Raw genomic sequence first — 16,605 nt, forward strand, 5'->3', positions numbered from 1 at the left:
TGGCAGAGTGTGGCGATGGAGACAGCAGCAATGGGAGGCCGTACAGGGACCCATGAGAGACTCTGGACCTGGCAGCAGCATGAGGAGGCGGTACAGGGGCCCATGGCAGATTAGGGGCCTGGCAGCAGCTATGGGAGGCCCGTAATCTGCCAGCACCCTATGACAAAAAATGGAACACACCAGCAGTGTGAGGAGACCTGAAAGTGGCACATGGCAGAGTGTGGCGATGGAGACAGCAGCAATGGGAGGCGGTTCAGGGACCCATGAGACACTGTGGACCTGGCAGCAGCATGAGGAGGCGGTACAGGGGCCCATGGCAGATTAAGGCCTGGCAGCAGCAATGGGAGGCCCGTAATCTGCCAGCACCCTATGACAAAATGGAACCCTGGGCTGGGGCAGGCAGAACCGCCGTATCTTTATCACGGTTTTCCCAGGCCACCGAATGGCGACGCTGCATATGCTGACGCAACGCTGTAGTCCCAACATGGGCCCCCTGGCCACGCTTGACTTTCTGGCCACATAGTCGACATACGGCTACGTTTACTACCTCGGGCGGCTTGACGAAAAATTGCCACACCGCCGAGTAGGAAACTTTGCCCCCGCTACTCCTCACTGGCTGACTGCTACTTCCTCCGTGCACACCGGCACCACTACTGGCCGTGGTGGTAGGCTGCAGTGGAGCTGGTGCTCTACTCCGTGGCCGTTTGCCTCCACTGACACTGCTGCCACCCTGCTGCCTCCTGGGCAACCCACCGACTGTTTTGCTCGCTGCCAAGCTGCCACCCTCTTCTCCTGATGATGCGGAAGCAATAGCCTGATGACGACGAGGCTGCCAAGTGCGATCAGCCTCATCATCATCAATTAGGGTCTCCGCCTCACTACTAGCCCCCTCGGCTGCGTGTGGGTCAGGAGACAGACCTGTCTCTAGACCGGCTACCGAGCCACTCTCCTCGCCACTACTTCTTCGCCTGGCTGCTGAAGAGGCGGATGTCTCCCCCTGTTCCTGACCGCCCTCTGTTAGCTCTTCCTCACTGTACAGTGGGGCTGAGCCCACAGCATACGATACTTCGCTTGGTGAGGGAACACCAAAGGACAGGGGCAGGTCGAGGACATGTGATTTCAGTGGGCTTGCTCCCGGGCCATGCCAACTAACGGTTGTGTCTGACGTACCCACCGACCGTTGGCTGTAGGTGTCAGAGGTGACCTGGGAAGAGGAAGACGACCGAGCCAACCAATCGATGACGGCAGGGTTGTCGGTGGAGACACGACCGCTGGATGACACCGGGAGCACTGGCCTCTGGCTGCGACTAGTGCTGCCTCGACCCCTTCCTCTGCTGCCACGTCTGCTCGCTCCTAAAACATTGCCTCCTCTGCCACTCCTATGCATGTTGTCTGACATACTCTTTAATTAAACAATTCTGTGTCCCTCAGTAACAATTCTGTGTCTGTCCCTAAGTAACAATTCTGTGGCCCTAAGTAACGTTTCTGTGGCCCTAAGTAACAGTTCTGTGGCCCTCAGTAACAATTCTGTGTCCCTCAGTAACAATTCTGTGTCTGTCCCTAAGTAACAATTCTGTGGCCCTAAGTAACGTTTCTGTGGCCCTAAGTAACGTTTCTGTGTCTGTCCCTAAGTAACAATTCTGTGTCTGTCCCTGAGTAACAATTCTGTGTCCCTAAGTAACGTTTCTGTGGCCCTAAGTAACAGTTCTGTGGCCCTCAGTAACAATTCTGTGTCCCTCAGTAACAATTCTGTGTCTGTCCCTAAGTAACAATTCTGTGTCTCTAAGTAACATTTCTGTGGCCCTAAGTAACAGTTCTGTGGCCCTCAGTAACAATTCTGTGTCCCTCAGTAACAATTCTGTGTCTGTCCCTAAGTAACAATTCTGTGGCCCTAAGTAACGTTTCTGTGGCCCTAAGTAACAGTTCTGTGGCCCTCAGTAACAATTCTGTGTCCCTCAGTAACAATTCTGTGTCTGTCCCTAAGTAACAATTCTGTGGCCCTAAGTAACGTTTCTGTGGCCCTAAGTAACAGTTCTGTGGCCCTCAGTAAAAATTCTGTGTCCCTTAGTAACAATTCTGTGTCTGTCCCTAAGTAACAATTCTGTGTCTGTCCCTGAGTAACAATTCTGTGTCCCTAAGTAACGTTTCTGTGGCCCTAAGTAACGTTTCTGTGGCCCTCAGTAACAATTCTGTGTCCCTCAGTAACAATTCTGTGTCTGTCCCTAAGTAACAATTCTGTGGCCCTAAGTAACATTTCTGTGGCCCTAAGTAACAGTTCTGTGGCCCTCAGTAACAATTCTGTGTCCCTCAGTAACAATTCTGTGTCTGTCCCTAAGTAACAATTCTGTGGCCCTAAGTAACGTTTCTGTGGCCCTAAGTAACGTTTCTGTGGCCCTAAGTAACAGTTCTGTGGCCCTCAGTAACAATTCTGTGTCCCTCAGTAACAATTCTGTGTCTGTCCCTAAGTAACAGTTCTGTGGCCCTAAGTAACGTTTCTGTGGCCCTAAGTAACAGTTCTGTGGCCCTCAGTAACAATTCTGTGTCCCTCAGTAACAATTCTGTGTCTGTCCCTAAGTAACAATTCTGTGGCCCTAAGTAACGTTTCTGTGGCCCTAAGTAACAGTTCTGTGGCCCTCAGTAACAATTCTGTGTCCCTCAGTAACAATTCTGTGTCTGTCCCTAAGTAACAATTCTGTGGCCCTAAGTAACGTTTCTGTGGCCTAAGTAACAGTTCTGTGGCCCTCAGTAACAATTCTGTGTCCCTCAGTAACAATTCTGTGTCTGTCCCTAAGTAACAATTCTGTGGCCCTAAGTAACGTTTCTGTGGCCCTAAGTAACGTTTCTGTGTCTGTCCCTAAGTAACAATTCTGTGTCTGTCCCTGAGTAACAATTCTGTGTCCCTAAGTAACGTTTCTGTGGCCCTAAGTAACAGTTCTGTGGCCCTCAGTAACAATTCTGTGTCCCTCAGTAACAATTCTGTGTCTGTCCCTAAGTAACAATTCTGTGTCTCTAAGTAACGTTTCTGTGGCCCTAAGTAACAGTTCTGTGGCCCTCAGTAACAATTCTGTGTCCCTCAGTAACAATTCTGTGTCTGTCCCTAAGTAACAATTCTGTGGCCCTAAGTAACGTTTCTGTGGCCCTAAGTAACAGTTCTGTGGCCCTCAGTAACAATTCTGTGTCCCTCAGTAACAATTCTGTGTCTGTCCCTAAGTAACAATTCTGTGGCCCTAAGTAACGTTTCTGTGGCCCTAAGTAACAGTTCTGTGGCCCTCAGTAAAAATTCTGTGTCCCTTAGTAACAATTCTGTGTCTGTCCCTAAGTAACAATTCTGTGTCTGTCCCTGAGTAACAATTCTGTGTCCCTAAGTAACGTTTCTGTGGCCCTAAGTAACGTTTCTGTGGCCCTCAGTAACAATTCTGTGTCCCTCAGTAACAATTCTGTGTCTGTCCCTAAGTAACAATTCTGTGGCCCTAAGTAACATTTCTGTGGCCCTAAGTAACAGTTCTGTGGCCCTCAGTAACAATTCTGTGTCCCTCAGTAACAATTCTGTGTCTGTCCCTAAGTAACAATTCTGTGGCCCTAAGTAACGTTTCTGTGGCCCTAAGTAACGTTTCTGTGGCCCTAAGTAACAGTTCTGTGGCCCTCAGTAACAATTCTGTGTCCCTCAGTAACAATTCTGTGTCTGTCCCTAAGTAACAATTCTGTGGCCCTAAGTAACGTTTCTGTGGCCCTAAGTAACAGTTCTGTGGCCCTCAGTAACAATTCTGTGTCCCTCAGTAACAATTCTGTGTCTGTCCCTAAGTAACAATTCTGTGGCCCTAAGTAACGTTTCTGTGGCCCTAAGTAACAGTTCTGTGGCCCTCAGTAACAATTCTGTGGCCCTCAGTAACAATTCTGTGTCTGTCCCTAAGTAACAATTCTGTGGCCCTAAGTAACGTTTCTGTGGCCCTAAGTAACGTTTCTGTGGCCCTAAGTAACAATTCTGTGTCTGTCCCTAAGTAACAATTCTGTGGCCCTAAGTAACGTTTCTGTGGCCCTAAGTAACAGTTCTGTGGCCCTCAGTAACAATTCTGTGTCCCTCAGTAACAATTCTGTGTCTGTCCCTAAGTAACAATTCTGTGTCTGTCCCTGAGTAACAATTCTGTGTCCCTAAGTAACGTTTCTGTGGCCCTAAGTAACAGTTCTGTGGCCCTCAGTAACAATTCTGTGTCCCTCAGTAACAATTCTGTGTCTGTCCCTAAGTAACAATTCTGTGGCCCTAAGTAACGTTTCTGTGGCCCTAAGTAACAGTTCTGTGGCCCTCAGTAACAATTCTGTGTCCCTCAGTAACAATTCTGTGTCTGTCCCTAAGTAACAATTCTGTGGCCCTAAGTAACGTTTCTGTGGCCCTAAGTAACGTTTCTGTGTCTGTCCCTAAGTAACAATTCTGTGTCTGTCCCTGAGTAACAATTCTGTGTCCCTAAGTAACGTTTCTGTGGCCCTAAGTAACAGTTCTGTGGCCCTCAGTAACAATTCTGTGTCCCTCAGTAACAATTCTGTGTCTGTCCCTAAGTAACAATTCTGTGTCTCTAAGTAACGTTTCTGTGGCCCTAAGTAACAGTTCTGTGGCCCTCAGTAACAATTCTGTGTCCCTCAGTAACAATTCTGTGTCTGTCCCTAAGTAACAATTCTGTGGCCCTAAGTAACGTTTCTGTGGCCCTAAGTAACAGTTCTGTGGCCCTCAGTAACAATTCTGTGTCCCTCAGTAACAATTCTGTGTCTGTCCCTAAGTAACAATTCTGTGGCCCTAAGTAACGTTTCTGTGGCCCTAAGTAACAGTTCTGTGGCCCTCAGTAAAAATTCTGTGTCCCTTAGTAACAATTCTGTGTCTGTCCCTAAGTAACAATTCTGTGTCTGTCCCTGAGTAACAATTCTGTGTCCCTAAGTAACGTTTCTGTGGCCCTAAGTAACGTTTCTGTGGCCCTCAGTAACAATTCTGTGGCCCTCAGTAACAATTCTGTGTCTGTCCCTAAGTAACAATTCTGTGGCCCTAAGTAACGTTTCTGTGGCCCTAAGTAACGTTTCTGTGGCCCTAAGTAACAGTTCTGTGGCCCTCAGTAACAATTCTGTGTCCCTCAGTAACAATTCTGTGTCTGTCCCTAAGTAACAATTCTGTGGCCCTAAGTAATGTTTCTGTGGCCCTAAGTAACAGTTCTGTGGCCCTCAGTAACAATTCTGTGTCCCTCAGTAACAATTCTGTGTCTGTCCCTAAGTAACAATTCTGTGGCCCTAAGTAACGTTTCTGTGGCCCTAAGTAACAGTTCTGTGTCCCTCAGTAAAAATTCTGTGTCCCTTAGTAACAATTCTGTGTCTGTCCCTAAGTAACAATTCTGTGTCTGTCCCTGAGTAACAATTCTGTGTCCCTAAGTAACGTTTCTGTGGCCCTAAGTAACGTTTCTGTGGCCCTCAGTAACAATTCTGTGGCCCTCAGTAACAATTCTGTGTCTGTCCCTAAGTAACAATTCTGTGGCCCTAAGTAACGTTTCTGTGGCCCTAAGTAACGTTTCTGTGGCCCTAAGTAACAGTTCTGTGGCCCTCAGTAACAATTCTGTGTCCCTCAGTAACAATTCTGTGTCTGTCCCTAAGTAACAATTCTGTGGCCCTAAGTAATGTTTCTGTGGCCCTAAGTAACAGTTCTGTGGCCCTCAGTAACAATTCTGTGTCCCTCAGTAACAATTCTGTGTCTGTCCCAAAGTAACAATTCTGTGGCTCTAAGTAACGTTTCTGTGGCCCTAAGTAACAGTTCTGTGGCCCTCAGTAACAATTCTGTGTCCCTCAGTAACAATTCTGTGTCTGTCCCTAAGTAACAATTCTGTGGCCCTAAGTAACGTTTCTGTGGCCCTAAGTAACAGTTCTGTGGCCCTCAGTAACAATTCTGTGGCCCTCAGTAACAATTCTGTGTCTGTCCCTAAGTAACAATTCTGTGGCCCTAAGTAACGTTTCTGTGGCCCTAAGTAACGTTTCTGTGGCCCTAAGTAACGATTCTGTGGCCCTAAGTAACGTTTCTGTGGCCCTAAGTAAAGTTTCTGTGTCCCTAAGTAAAGTTTCTGTGGCCCTAAGTAACGTTTCTGTGGCCCTAAGTAACGTTTCTGTGGCCCTAAGTAACGTTTCTATGTCCCTAAGTAACGTTTCTGTGTCCCTAACTCTCTCCCTGAATACAGCCAGGTCTGCCTCTGTTGAATGACTGGAGGCAAATGGAGAATTCTAAAATGGCCGCCATTTATAGCTCGACCATTACACAGTGCTGGCTGGCTGGCTGCTGATTGGCTAATGCGATCACATGTCATGAATGAATGCATTATGGGTCAGCGCGCCTTGTCTGCGCGCCTTCCCAGACATCCCCGCTCCGTCGCCGCACATGTCGCCGCCATTTTAGGAAAAATTTCGATTCGCGCATCCGAAGTCTGCTTATTTTCGGATTCGGCGAGAATTGAAATTTTTCTAATATTCGAAGCGAATTCCACTTCGCCTACTTCGATTCGCTCATCTCTAACAATGATCCAAAACACACATCTAAGGCCACTGTTGTATTTCTGAGGAAGAACAGGGTGAAAGTGATTCAGTGGCCAAGTATTTCTCCTGATCTGAACTCAATCGAACACCTATGGGGAATTTTGAAGAAACAAGTTGAGCATCACTCACCATCCAGCATCCAGGCTCTAAAAGAGGTCATTCTTCAAGAATAAAAAAATAAAGATGTTGCATAATGTCGCCAACTTGTTCATTTAATTCCCAGCAGACTTGGTGCTGTTTTTACAAATCATGGAGGTCATACAAAATACTAGATGAAGTCGTACTTGTTACATAGTTACATAGCTAGTCTGGCTGAAAAAATACAAAAGTTTATCCAGTTCAACCAATAAAAAAAAAAGTTATAATCCTATACCCCCAGTTGATCCAGAGGAAGGCAAAAAAACCCAGCAAAGCGTGATCTAATTTGTTCCTGTAAGGGAAAAAATTCCTCCCTGATCCCCTCGGGAGGCAATCAGATATTCCCTGGATCAACTTTACCTATAAATGTTAGTATCCAGTAATATTCTTTGTATACAAGAAAGTATCCAGGCCTTTTTTAAAGCAATCTACTGAGCTGGCCAGAACCAACTCTTGAGGGAGTCTATTCCACATTTTCACAGTTCTTACTGTGAAGAAACCTTTCCGTGTTTGGAGATTAAATTTCTTTTCCTCCAGACGTAAAGAGTGCCCCCTTTTCCTCTGTGATGACCTCAGAGTGAATAACTCTACACTCATTTTTGCATCAACTACTTTGAGTAAAACTGAAGATTTTGTAATCTATCTTATATTATTAACCGCTTAAGGAACGCCCTATAGCATATATACTGCTACAGGGCGGCACCTGTGAGCAAAATCATGTATATATATACGTGACTTTGCATTTCCAGGTAGGGGGGTAAATTTCATTTGGGTGCAGCATTGCATTACCGCAAAATTGTCAGTTAAAGTAATGCAGTGCCATAATGCAAAAAAATGGCCTGGTCATAAAGAGGGGTAAATCCTCAGAAGGGAAAGTGGTTAACCTTGCTTTCATGTAATGAGCTAAACAAATGTTCTATAAAACTCAGTTTTATACAAATTTTGGAAATTGTTTTTGTGTTCTTTGAGATATTGATTAAAATCTTACTTTTCAAAAGTGGTGTACTCATTTATGCTGAGCACTGTACATATATGCAGAGGTGTAACTTGAAGCTTGTGGGCCCTGATGCAAAAGTTGACCTGGGGCCCCCCACATCCACTGCATGCCAAGATTCTCCAAGTTATTTCAGAACTTTACTTCTATATCGAGATGGTAATTCAAAAGATTTTGGAGAATTGTCCACATTTACATATACCTCGCAAATTATTTAAAATGCTTGTAAGCAGGCCCTGGCCTGGACCCTCTGAGTTTACAGAATCACCAATCAGGGTGATGATCCAAGCGCTTTTTTCCAGTGACGCAGTGTAAAGACTAGTTCACACATTGTGTAGTGACAGACGTTTTACTGCATTGTAAAACTCCTGTCACTGCAAGGACTCACAGAAAACAATTGTTTCATATGTGTCCCATTCACACTGCGATGCAGCCGGGAGCTGTGCTGCAGAGTGCTGCAATAAAATACAGACATACTGCAGTACTTTATTTAAATTTTTTAAAATGTAACTTTTATTGCAGAACACTGTACAGAATTGCATGGCACTATATAGTAGCACTGTACAGCCCCATAAAAGAAATGAACATTTGTCCACTTCAAATAAAGTTTGTCCAAGACTTAAAAAAAAAAAAAAGAAAGCCGTGTGATGCACTGAATCGCACACCACACTGCCTCTACCACAGCTGGGAGTGGACAGCTGCCAGGCAGGTAAAGAGCTCCGCCAGCTGTCGTTTTTAGTGCGAGTACACCTTTTATCCCAGGGTTTTTTCAATCAACGCACCCTTTAAATGTATGCAAAATCTTGAGGTACCCCAGTGTATAATGTAAAAACGCTTACAAGAATATATTACAACTTTTTATTTACATACCCAGTGCTGCTGTCTGGTGAACAATGGCAATATTAACACATTTTACCTGTCTGTACTACAGAGCCTGCTGAGGGCCTCAGCCTCCACCAAACAGCTGCAGCTTGTCCTGTTCTCTTTTCATCTTGTGTCCAGTTATAGATAAGACATTACAGGGCATGTGAAAAGGGGGCTGGGCAGAGGGAGATAATACGGTATATTTCAGTGGACAAGGCTTCTTGACAGGATGAATAAGGGGTGGATGTTAACTCTCTCAGAAAAGTAGAAAGAAAGGGTCAGGAACTGTATGTGCAGCATAAGTGTAGGCCCTGCATGACTGAGTTGGCTGGGAAGGCTAGAGACAGACATTGTAATTGGTTAATTTAAAAGGGGATGGTAAGACTTACCTTATTGGTGGTCGAGAGAGTGGGTCTGGGTGCTGTGGGGAGTGGCAGATGTGGCTTAGTGGAAGGGAGGAGTTCCGTCGGGGTCAGTGGGAGCTTGGTCTGAGGAGAAGAAACTCGCCCTCTCATTTTGCTGCTGTCATGGGTCCGGCAGTTCCCGTCGTTTGGTATTGGAGCTGTGGGGTCCTGGTGGGGTAGGTTTTTCTCCGAAGGACCGGTTTATGGTGTTGTAGGATGCAGGATTTTTAGGTGGGGTTGGGTTTTTTGTTATAGCAGAGGCAAGGGTCTCAGGTTTAAGTAGGCCAGTATGGAACAAAAACAGTATGTGGACTGCAATGGGTAGGGCCCATCTCGGTATGGGAATACCTTACCTATTGAAGTGACAGCAGTTGGGGATATCGGGTGTCAGAATGGTCAACAATTTGTCCCGGAGCCAGTGTAACTGCGGCTAGGGGCTGGAATAGGAATGTGTCCGATGATGCAACAGATGCGGTAGTAAAAAGAGGGCCTTCAGGAACCTAAGACAAAAAGGAAAGGTTAGAACATATTTTATTGCTAAAAAGTTTGTTGTAAGAATTTGTTATGTTAATTTATGGTTTTGTTAATAAAAGGGCTACTATGGCCATTTGAAAACCAAGTTATGTGTTTGGTGTCATTTTTTATTAAGGTAAAGGTTTATGGGTTATGATGAGGTTTCATGGCAGCCGCACATCAGCAATATTTCAGTCAAGAATACAGGACATAATGATGCACAGGAGGAATCTCTCCTTTCAGTTTAAAGAACAGGACAACTTCTGGAGCAGAGGCCAGGTCGCAATTGCGACTTCTGCAACCCCTGTAGTTAAGCCAGTGTGTGTGTATATATATCTACATCTACCCTCAGTCCACGCTATGATCAAGTGTATAAAACAAAGAAGTATATACAAAGAAAAAAAACCCAAACAGCAAAATACAATAAATATATATCACTGTTGCTGCTTTAGCAATAACCCCAAAACCATAAGCAAAAAGGGACAGGTACCTGTTGGTTAGCGACAGTTAGATTTCACCCCTCAAGCCCAGACTTGTATTGGATTTAGATTCTGCCTTCTTTTCCAGTACATAAGTAGCCTTTGCTATGTTCCTTCAGTCGAGCAGTCCAGTATTCTGTGGACTTTCTGCAACAGGTGTGGTACCAGCAATTTAAGAGCTTAAGGAAGGTATGCTTGATATAGTGTCCTGTAAGCAAAAACTGTATCCTGTTCTACACTTGTACCTGTACTTAATTGTTCCCTATTGCCAAGTATTAAATATTAAATAACATTGCACTGTTATTGTAGTCACTGGCTCACTCTTCTACAGGAAAATGTTTCAGGCTGCTCCTTTGGTAGCCCTGCTATCGAGTAAGCATCACTTCAATTCTCCGGACAGCAGATTCCATGTGGCTGCGCTAGTCGTACCCAGAAGGGACCGGATGACATTAAAAGGTAGTAAAATAGTCAAAGTCTGTATGGCAAATTACCCATAGCGTGGAGCTCCAGAATAAATACTGCACTCTTTCCTCTGGATATGCGGAACCATTGGGAGAAAAAATGGTACCTGGTTGTGCAGCGGAGGCTAGTCCTTATCAAGTGATGCATAACCAGTGTATTTCTGGAATTCTGGTAGGATCTTCAAAACAGGCCTTGAAAGATCAGGTTAGAACAAATGACAATGTATATTTCCAGCTACTGTATTTTGCAAGAAGATAGAGGATGTAAACAGGAAGATGAAAGAAGACAGCTGGCAAGGGGATGGGTTGTCTTGGGGTTATACTACAGACACCCAAAAGGCTATGAAAGATTTGAAAGGGTTCTTGATTGCCTTTAGGCCTTTTGCTGCAGGAGGTAGCAGTTGTGAAACAGGAAATTATCCAGATATTGAATGGGTCTTCTCCTCTTCGGGAGGGGGGGAAGGGGGCTAGAACTGATCTGAGGTGTTGGTGTTGTGGCCATTTCACCTTTCAAGCTTGGAGCAAATTGTAGACTAGAGAAGACCCTATGGTAATAGCATCAGGTTCTGCCTAATTCTCCATGACAAGAATGGCATTTGTCAGTGGCATCGCTATGGGGGTGACACCCTCCAGAGGGGTGTCACCAATCAGGGCCGCAAGGGGTGCAGCCATCCTGAGCTGCCCACTCTGCTGTATTTTTTTAAGTAATGAGGGGTGATAGGAATTTAGTAAAATGGACAGGCTCCTCCTGAGCCTCCATTCACCTGCAGCTTCCTATGTTTGGCAGGAGGAGGGGGGGTGTCGGTTATCACGTGACCAGCAATGGTAGAGCACGGTACAGTCAAACTGAGGCCAGAAGACTAGAGAAAAAGAGAGAGGAGAGTGTAATGGTAGTGTGTTCCTGGAGGCACTTTCACGGACCGGCCTGCTCATTGAGTGTAGGTGATAATATTGCTGTCAGCTTGCCTGCGACTGTCTCTTTGCTGGATTTGGGCTGTCTCTTAGCTGGATTGGGATGTCTCTTTGCTATATGTAGCTGTCTCTTTGCTGGATTAAGCCATCTCTTTGCTGAACTGGGCCATCTCTTTGCTTGATTGGGCTTTCTCTTTGCTGGATTGGGCTAACTCTTTGCTAGATTGGGCCGTCTCTTTGCTGGATTGGGCCATTTCTTTGCTGGATTGAACTTTCTCTTTGCTATATGTAGTTGTCTCTTTGCTGGATTGGGCTGTCTCTTTTCTGGATTGGGATGTCTCTTTGCTATATGTAGCTGTCTCTTTACTGGATTCGGGTGTCTCCTTGCTGGATTGGGCCATCTCTTTGCTATATGTAGTTGTCTCTTTGCTGGATTGGACTGTCTCTTCTCTGGATTGGGATGTCTCTTTGCTATATGTAGCTAAGAGACATCCCAATCCAGAGAAGAGACAGTCCAATCCAGCAAACAGACAGCTACATAGAGTGAAGAGACATCCAAATCCAGCAAAGAGTTGGCTCAATACAGCAAACACATCCCAATCCAGCAAAGAGATGACTACATATAGCAAAGAGACAGCCCTATCCAGCATAGAGACAGTCCAATACAGCAAATAGACAGCCCAATCCAGAGAAGAGACAGCCCAATCCAGCAAAGAGACAACTACATATAGCAAAGAGATGGCCCAATCCAGCAAAGAGACAACTACATATAGCAAAGGGATGGCCCAATCCAGCAAAGAGACGGCCCAATCCAGCAAAGAGACAGCTACATATAGCAAAGAGACATCCCAATCCAGCTAAGAGACAGCCCAGTCCAGCAAAGAGACAGCTACATATAGCAGTCTCTTTGCTGGACTGGGCTGTCTCTTAGCTGGATTGGGATGTCTCTTTGCTATATGTAGCTGTCTCTTTACTGGATTGGGCCATCTCTTTGCTGGATTGGGCCATCCCTTTGCTATATGTAGTTGTCTCTTTGCTGGATTGGGCTGTCTCTTCTCTGGATTGGGCTGTCTATTCGCTGTATTGGACTGTCTCTATGCTGGATTGGGCTGTCTCTTTGCTATATGTAGTCATCTCTTTGCTGGATTGGGATGTGTTTGCTGTATTGAGCCAACTCTTTGCTGGATTTGGATGTCTCTTCACTCTATGTAGCTGTCTCTTTGCTGGATTGGGCTGTCGCTTGGCTATATGTAGCTGTCTCTTTGCTGGGTTGGGCTGTCTTTTTGCTGGATTGGGTCATCTCTATGCTGGATTGGGCTGTCTTTTTGCTGGATTGGGTTGTCTCCTTGCTATATGTAGCTGTCTCTTTGCTGGGTTGGGCTGTCTTTTTTCTGGATTGGGTCATCTCTATGCTGGATTGGGATGTCTTTTTGCTGGATTGGGCTGTCTCCTTGCTATATGTAGCTGTCTCTTTGCTGGATTGGGCTGTCTCTTTGCTGGATTGGGCTCTCTTGGCTGTATGTAGCTGTCTCTTGGCTGTATGTAGCTGTCTCTTTGCTGGATTGGGATGTCTCTTTGATGAATGTAGCTGTCTCTTTGCTGGTTTGGGCTGTCTCTTTGCTGAATATATGAGGCCTCTCTTTGCTGCTATTTGTCCAAAAAACAATTCCTTACTGTTATATCTTGAAGGCACTGATGGCTTGGAATACATTTTTCATTGTTATATATTAAGTTGTAAGAGTGTTAAAATAAAGGTGCGTGTACTGATGGCAAGTGGGTGTTTTCAGTGGGACGACCAGTGGGACGGCCCTAGGATATGTTGATTGTCAGGCCTGTGGGGGTCCAGGCCTAAAGCTGTATAAAGGGTCTTAAAATTTCTGATAGCTGCCTTGGACATCATCAAGCCTGAAACTAGCCTGCCCGGTGCCCTGTAGGGTATTGTGACAGGCTAGACCTGATGCTCTAGCCTGTTCAGTGTCTACTGCTCTGTCCTGCTCCTGCTGTCACTCCACAGCGGCAGGACAGAGCACAGTGGTAGGCAAAGGGGAAATATCTTGCGGGGAGGGGTGGCACCATGTTTATCACACCAGGTGACACCAACCCTAGTGATGCCACTGGCATTTAATCAACAATTTCAGTCAAACAGTGCAGTATTTTGTAGGATTACTGCAACAGGTGTGGAACCAGTCTTTCTAGAGCTGAAAGGAGGCATGTTTTGTGTTGACTTATGTAAGGAAGAACTATACCTTGTTCTACATTCATGCCAGTTACGTGATGCCAAAGGCAACACTCATAGCCTTTGTAAGTTTGAGTTTAGAAAGTAAAATGTACTCATGAGTTTTGAAAGTCCAGTTTCCTCACTATGGTGTCCTTTTATGAAACAGAGATCAGCGGCGATCCTGAGGATCATTGCTGATCTCCGATCATTAGTGGTTTAGGAAACAGAGATGATCAGCGCAGAACATGTTCTCCGCTGATCATCTCAGCACACAGATTATTATTATTATACAGTATTTATATAGCGCCAAAGGGTTTACTCAGCGCTGTACAAAGGCAGGGGGACAAGACATGAGACAAGACACAGACAGTGCGATACACAAGGGGTTCGAGGGCCCTGCTCTTTCGAGCTTACAATCTAGGAGGGAGGGGAAAGTGGTACAGGAGGAAGTGGCTGTGGGGGATGAGGTGGTGGGAGGAGTGGAGGTCAGATGTTAGGTGGGGGAGGGGTGGGCCTCCCTGAAGAGGTGGGTCTTCAGGGTGCGCCTGAAGGTGGTGAGGGTGGGTGACAGTCTGATGGATTGGGGTAGGGAATTCCAGAGGATGGGGGAGGTCCTGGAGAAGTCTTGCAGTCGGGCGTGGGAGGAGGAGATCAGGGAGCTAGAGATTAGGAGGTCCTGAGAGGAGCGAAGGGCACGGGTAGGGTAGTATTTGGGTATCAGGTCGGTTAAGTAGGTTGGGGCAGCATTGTGGATGGCTTTGTAGGTTAGGGTTAGTAGTCTGAATTTGATGCGTTGGGCAATCGGGAGCCAGTGAAGTGATTGGCAGAGGTTGCGGATGTGGAGCAGTTAGTGAGGTGAATGAGTCTCGCCGCCGAGTTCAAGATCGACTGGAGTGGGGTTAGCATTTGTTTGGGTAGGCCGGTGAGGAGGGAGTTGCAGTAGTCCAGGCGTGAGATGACGAGGGAGTGCACGAGTAGTTTGGTAGTGTCTGGGGTGAGGAATGTACGTATCCTGGAGATGTTGCGGAGGTGGAGCCTGCATGATCTTGAGAGCACTTGGACGTGGGGTAGGAAGGAGAGGTGGGAGTCAAGGGTGACACCCAGGACCTTGGCAAGTGGGGTGGGAGTGATGGTGGCGTGGTTAGTAGTGATGGAGAGGATGGGGGGGGGAAGACCAGGAGCTCAGTTTTGGACAGGTTAAGTTTGAGGAAATGGAGCGACATCCAGTCTGATATGTCATTTAGGAAGTGGGCGATGCAGGTGGAGAGTGAGGGGGTGAGGTGTGGGGTGGAGAGGTAAATTTGTGTGTCGTCGGCATAGAGGTGATAGTTGAAACTGTGGGAGTGTATTAGTTTGCCAAGGGAAGAGGTGTAGATGGAGAAGAGGAGGGGTCCGAGGACAGAGCCCTGGGGGACTCCAACAGAGAGGGGGAGAGAGGGGGAGGTGGCATTGTTATAGGTGACTCTGAAGGAGCGTTGAGAAAGGTAGGAGGAGATCCAGGAGAGAGCAGCGTCCCTGATGCCAAGGGAGTGCAGTTTAGCAAGGAGGAGAGGGTGGTCAACGGTGTCGAAGGCCGCGGAGAGGTCAAGGAGCAGGAGGACAGAATAGTGGCCATTAGCTTTGGCAGTTAGCAGGTCGTTGGTGATTTTAAGTAGGGCAGTTTCGGTGGAGTGTAGGGGACGGAAGCCAGACTGTAGGGGGTCGAGGAGGTTGTTGTCAATGAGGTGAGCGCTTAGGCGATTGTAGGCCAGGTGCTTAAGGAGCTTGGAAGTGAAGGGCAGCAGGGAGATGGGTCTAAGGTTGTTAAGGTCAGTGGGGTCGAGGGAGGGTTTTTTGAGTATGGTGGTGATGTGTGCGTGTTTTAGAGGGGAGGGGAAAGTGCCAGTGGAGAGGGAGATATTGAAGATGTGGGTGAGGGAGCGTATGATTGAGGGGGGTGGTGACTGGAGGAGCTGGGAGGGGATAGGGTCCAGGGGGCAGGTGGTGAGGCGGGCTTCAGCGAAGACCATAGAGACCTCCTCAGGGGTGGGTGGGCTGAAGGAGCGGAGTGTTGGGGAGGTGATGGTGTGTGGGGCATTGGGTATAGGGGGGGTAGTGCGGTTATGAGGTCAGGGGAGGGGAGGGTTGTGGGGTTGGAGGAGGGCGGGAGGCTGGGTGGAGAGGTAGATTGTAAGTTGATTATGTCCTTACGGATTGCGTCAATCTTGTTATGGAAATGACTGGCAATCTTGTGGGCGGTGAGTGAGGTACTGAGTGGAGGTGGGGGGGGGGTGGAGAGCAGGGATTTGAAGGTGGAGAAGAGCCGGCGAGGCCAAGATATGAAGGAGCGATCTCAGCCCGTTACTGGCGATCTGTGTTCTCCCTCCAGATTCTCCAGCTCAAGAAGAGCTGAAGAATCGGAAGAACCGCAAATGAAGCAGCGATAAATTACCGCTGCTTAGTAGGTGTCTGACTGATCTCTTACTGTAATCTCGCAAGATTATAGTAAAAGCAGCCATTTTCCAGCGTTGAAAGCGTTTGTTGATCTCTTCTCCCTTCATTTGGAGAAGTGATCTACACCGCTTCATAAAAATGCATTCAGAGGAGAACTGTCTTCTCGAGAATGCTGGAGAACTGAGCACCAGTCTATTACATTATAATTACATTGCATGATAAAAGGACACCTATGTTAGTTGGGAAGAGCAGTAGTTCAGGGGTCCAGTCATGCAGTCATGAAGAGAGGATAGAGCTGGAGCAGCATTTCCAACCTCCTGCAGCATTTATTACTGACAAAACATGGAAAATTTACTGACGGAGCACATTTTTTACTGACAAACTGAAAAATTAATTTAACTGCTTCTCTCCTGGTCACTGCACATAAATGACCATGTGGGAGCTGTCCCATCTTGAGTGGACATTCCTGACTATCCTGTCAGAACGTGGGCCGTGCAGTGGCACGATCCTGTGATGGCTGTGTCCCTCAGACACAGCAAATCACAGATCGGGGCCTGGGAGCTGTGATTGGCTCTCCCGATCATGTGTAAATAGAGACACGTCTCTCTCTTTCTGTCAGTTTTTGCCACTGAGCTCA

At 46.7% G+C, this 16,605-nt stretch overlaps 1 long non-coding RNA gene across 1 annotated transcript in view; it reads right to left on the minus strand.

The window, feature by feature from the left end:
- Window positions 1-16,605, minus strand: part of LOC149469798 (uncharacterized) — a 41,624-nt gene that overhangs the window by 16,559 nt on the left and 8,460 nt on the right. Inside the window, exon 2 of the long non-coding RNA XR_016311502.1 lies at window positions 9,306-9,452. This is a non-coding gene — a long non-coding RNA (uncharacterized LOC149469798). The remainder of the gene's footprint in view (window positions 1-9,305; window positions 9,453-16,605) is intronic.

This window comes from Staurois parvus, unplaced genomic scaffold, assembly GCF_062004578.1.
Source record: "Staurois parvus isolate SC_StPar_1 unplaced genomic scaffold, SC_StPar_1.0 ptg000059l, whole genome shotgun sequence".
NCBI lineage: Eukaryota > Metazoa > Chordata > Amphibia > Anura > Ranidae > Staurois > Staurois parvus.